Here is a 5827-nt window from a genome sequence, read left to right as displayed (position 1 = left end):
GCCATCATACATAACAGCATGATCCCTGTCATAGCAGCCACATACAACAGCATGATCACTGTCATACAGCCACATCACAAATCAGACACAATCCCTGTCATAGCAGCCACATACAACAGCATGATCACTGTCATACAAGCACATACAAACAGCATGATCACTGTCATAGCACCACATTACGAAACACATTCACGTCATAGCAGCCACATACAAACAGCATGATCCCTGTCATAGCAGCCACAATACAAACAGCATGATCACTGTCATAGCAGCACATACAAAACAGCATCGATCACTGTCATAGCAGCCACATTACAAACAGCATGATCCCTCAAGCAGCCAGTACAAACAGCATGATCACTGTCATAGCAGCCACATACAAACAGCATGATCACTCTGATCTGTTGTATAATTCCATCTAAAATCTATCTGTCCTCCTTCTTTCACCTTTTCTCTTGATGGACTTAAAATCCAACAACAAAACAGCTGTCTGTGACCAAGATGAAAAAAAAACTTTCCATGCCAAACCTTCATATCAAACCGTTAAACCGCTACACACAGCCTACATTGTAGTCACCATATTAGCATCATAGTCAACATGCCAAAAGTATGTGGACATCTTGCTGGTCCCCCTTTGCTTCTGATAACAGCATCCACTCTTCTGGGAAGGCTTTCCACTTAGATGATGGAACATTTGCTGCTATAACAGCATCCACTCTTTCTGGAAGGCTTATTCCACTTAGATGATTGAACATTGCTGCTTATAACAAGCCCTCCACTCTTCTGGAAGGCTTTCCACTTAGATGATAGGAACATTGCTGCTATAACAGCCTCCACTCTTCTGGAAGGCTTTCCACTTAGATGATGGAACATTGCTGCTATAACAGCCGCTACGCCCTTCTGGGAACGGCTCTCCCACTTAGATGTTTGGAACATTGCTGCGGGGACTTGCTTCCATTCAGCCTTAAGAGCATTAGTGAGGTCGGGCACGGATGTTGGGCGATTATGTGCCTGGTTCACAAGTCTGGCACTCCAATATCAAGGGTTGTGATTCAGGGCTCTGTGCAGGTGTCAGTCAAGTTTGCTTTCCCCATCCCATTTCTGAAGAAATTGATCAAGATTGATTTAACAGAAAAAAATGTTTCAATGTTGCTCTCTCTAGTTCAAACTACTCACCACATTTGATACACTGCATGCTAGCTAGGCTGTAGCTTATGCTTTTCAGTACTAGAATTAATTCCTCTGATCCTTTGATTGGGTGGACAACATGTCAGTTCATGCTGTAAGAAGCTCTGATAGGCTGGAGGACTACCTCTGTAACATTGTTCTAAAAATACTGTGTAATCTATGGACAGGGGGTGAGAACCATGAGCCCTCTATCGGTTTTGTATTGCAGTCAATGTGCTACCAAGAGGAGGACGGAAACTAAGCTGCTACAGAATTTCTTCGAGAAGAAAAAAACAATAATATTTTTTGACTTTTTGAAAACCTCCATGAAATCACTCAGGCCAGGACCCATTGATTGGGGCCGTAGTTATAGTGCTCCCATAGCGGGCATGGGATTCTGGATGCCCCTAAAAGCATTTAAAACCGTTTTGAAAAATCCCCTGGTAACCCAAAAACATGAAACATGAAACATGAAATATTAAACATGAAACATATGACTGGGATTCAATGTACTGTGCATTGCAATATGTTTCAATGGGCATATACCATCACGAATTTGACATGCTCAAAAATACTGCAGGAATGCGAAATTGACTGGCGCGTGAACTCGGATGGCCGGGCAGTGATTCTGGTTCTTCTCCATCGCTCGTTGGTGGATTCAGAATGTCATTTTGGTGATGGAACTACCTCACTGTTTAAACATATTGCAAATGTACAAAAGTCAACTAGCAAGTCCAGTGTCCATCAGTCAATATAGATATATTCAGACACCAAACTGATACAAACTGACACCAAACTCACTTTTCCAACTCCGTTTAGAAGCCAACATATCAAATTTCAGAGCAGGCCCACAAAATGCACCAGTGCCTTCTGTTTTAACCCATTAAAAACATATAACACGTAGTACTTCTAGCTGCGAGGTTCCGTAGTTCTGACATTGTGGGGCCTTAGGTGAGGCGACCTCGAATCCAAGTTTTCGCGTCGATAGGAAAATCCACATTTCAGAGGCGATAGACGTACGATTTGTTGCGTACCTGTGAATTCGACTATCGACAGTTAAACGTTATGGGTCCGTCTCTATGGACCGAGGCCGGTTTCAATGTCACCTACGGCTTGATGACCTGTGGTACTTTTCCTATAATGTTCGTGCATTTTCAAGTAAATCGAGTGAGTATCAAAAAATCTGGAATTTGCTCTCTCGCATTGAAATCCATCTCCTAGTAACCCACCATCCTTACAGTTCTCATCCGGGCACAATACCTGAGCTCTTTATTAACAGGGTTATCTTAAAGTGTTCAGAGAAAGAATCTACTTCTTTACGTGTCTTTGACGGTTCCCATTTACACAACGATGTGGACTCCGATTACAAAACTGGTGTAACCTTGATTCACGCTTCCGTGTTCTCAAACAGTCATTTCTTACTCTACCCGCCATTACATCAGTTTTCCTCTCTTGTCTCACATCAGCTGTGTGTGTGTAGCTTTGTGTGTAGTGCTGCGACAGTACTTTTCTTCGTGAATTGTTAGTGGCGAACATGCGAATCTAAATACATGTTTCCAATGAGAGTTGACGCCTAATCACCACAGTTATAAGTGTGTTGGAAACGTATCTGAGCTTTTTAATACAACCCTTTCCGTAAACAACAACTATTGACTCTCCCGTTTACAAGTGCACTTCCTGTTTAGGTACATAAGCTATAAGATATTCAACTACATAGTCCCTCATTATCGGGTCGGACTGCTAAACTTAAGCAGAATCCGGTAAGTTTTAAGTCTATAACGTAACAGAAAGCTGATAGAATGTACTACAGCGTTTAGAATGTCTACTTAAATATCACAACTGCTGGTATGACTCACTGGCAAAAACACCTAGAGAGAGAGAGAGAGAGAGGTAGAAGAGAGAGAGACATCTGTGTCTAAATCTATCAACATGAATCAGATCCTCAAAAAGTTCTACAGCTGCACCACATTTTATTGCTGTGACCATATTGTGTATCTTTTCCCCTCTTCCTCTCCCTCCTCAACCTCCAGCGTTGGACAAGCTCTTCCAGCCTGCCCAGCCCCTGCTCTCCGCTACCCAGGTAGAGGTGGCCCATCCTGGGGTAGTATTTGACCTGGCCTCCCTGGTCCTTTATGGAGCCACGGCTCTCCCCATCAGACTGAAGATCCTATTAGACAGACTGCTGAGTGTACTGACCCAGGATCAGGTACGGTAGCTCTTAATAATAACACTAAATAATAATAATAATAACACTAAATAACAATAATAACAGCAAAATCAACAACAATAAAAGCAACAATAATAGCAACAATAATAACAACAATAATAATAGCACTAAATAACAATAACAACAGAAATATTAATAATAATAACACCACAAAACAATAATAGTAACAACAACAGCAACACTATGAATAATAACAATAATACCAACAATACTAATAATAACACTAAATGATTATAATGATACCACTAAATAACAACAACAATAATAGCAGCAATAATAACAATAAAAACAATAATAATAACACAAAATAACAATAATAACAGCAATAATAATATAATAACACTAAATAACAATCAATATAATAATAATAATAATTACAACGATAATACTAGCTATACTAATAATAATAATAGCAGTAAATATAAAATAATAATAACTATATTAATAATATTAACTATAATAATAATACTAATATCTATAACTACAATAATAATATTAACTATAATAATAATACTAATATCTATAACTATAATAATAATAATAATAACTATATTCATAACAATAATAACTATAATAATTTTAATTATAATTAGAACTATTACCATAATAATAACTATAATAATAATACTAACACTAATACTAACACTAAATAATAATAATAATAATAATATTAACTACAATTATACTAATAATAACTATGATAATAATACCAACACTAAATAACAATAATTATAATAATACCTATAATAATAACTATAATAAAAATAATAATAACTATAATAATAATAGTAACACAAAATAACAATACGTATAACTAAAGTAATAATAATTATAATAGTAATACTAACACTAAATAATAACTATAATAATAATACCTCTAATAATAACTCTAATAATAATAATATATATAATAATAATACTAACACTAAATAACAATAATTATAACTAAAGTAATAATTATAACTAAGTAATAATAATAACTGTAATATGAATATGAATATAAACAATATCAATAATACAGGTTCATGAATAATTTATACTTTCATGTTACATTTAAATTACATTAAGGTGCTCATTTCAATAGTCAGTATATCATTAATAATCCATTATGCATGATTATATATGTTTAGAAATGTATATAATTAATAAGCCATTATACATGCTTATATACTACCGGTGAAAAGTTTTAGAACACCTATTCAWTCAGGGTTTTTTTCTTAATTTTTTACTATTTTCTACACAAATTAACTTTTAAGAAGGCACACCTGTTAATTGAAATGCATTCCAGGTGACTACATCATGAAGCTGGTTGAGAGAATGCCAAGAGTGTGCRAAGCTGTCATCAAGRCAAAGGGTGGCTACTTTGAARAATCTAAAATCTAAAATATTTTTWYAKTTGTTTAACACTTTTTTTTGGTTACTACATGATTCCAKRTGTGTTATTTCATAGTTTTGATGTCTTCACTATTATTCTACAATGTAGAAAATAGAGTAAGTCGTCTAAAACTTTTGACCGGTAGTGTACAAGTTTAGAAATGGATATCATATATATTTATATAATAAATTTGTATAAAATTATTAAATGCTTTATAAATTATTACACATGTATATACAGTGCCTTCAGAAAGTATTCATACCCCTTGACTTATTCCACACTTAGTTTTACAGCTTGTATTCAAAATGGATTAAATCGTTTTTTTTCTCACTCATCTACACACAATACCCCATAACGACATCACAATACCCCATAATGACATCACAATACCCCATAACGACATCACAATACCCCATAACGACATCACAATACCCCATAATGACATCACAATACCCCACAATGCCAAAGTGAAAACATGTTTTGAGACATTTTTGCAAATGTATTGAAAATGAAATACAGAAATGTCTCATTTACATAAGTATTCACAGCCCCTGAGTCAATACATGTTAGAATCACCTTTGGCAGCGATTACAGCTGTGAATCTTTCGGGGTAAGTCTCTAACAGCTTTCCACACCTGGATTGGACAATATTTGTCTATTTTAAAAAGTCTTCAAGCTCTGTCAAGTTATTGGCTAGACAGCCATTTTCAAGTCTTGCCATAGAATTTCAAGCCGATTTAAGTCAAAACTTGAATTACTCTTTTCACTCTGTCATTTAGGTTAGTATTGTGGAGTAACTACAATGTTGTTGATCCATCCTCAGTTTTCTCCGATCACAGCCATTAAACTCTGTAACTGTTTTAAAGTCACCATTGGCCTCATGATGAAATCCCTGAGCGGTTTCCTTCCTCTCCGGCAACTAAGTTAGGAAGGACGCCTGTATCTTTGTAGTCACTGGGTGTATTGATACACCATCCAAAGTGTAACTAATAACTTCACCGTGATCAAAGGGATATGCAGCGTCTGCTTTTCAAAAAAAATCAAAATGGAAAACCTCC

Source organism: Salvelinus sp. IW2-2015, unplaced genomic scaffold (assembly GCF_002910315.2).
Source record: "Salvelinus sp. IW2-2015 unplaced genomic scaffold, ASM291031v2 Un_scaffold4808, whole genome shotgun sequence".
Taxonomy (NCBI): domain Eukaryota; kingdom Metazoa; phylum Chordata; class Actinopteri; order Salmoniformes; family Salmonidae; genus Salvelinus; species Salvelinus sp. IW2-2015.
Note: the sequence above shows the minus strand (reverse complement) of the source record.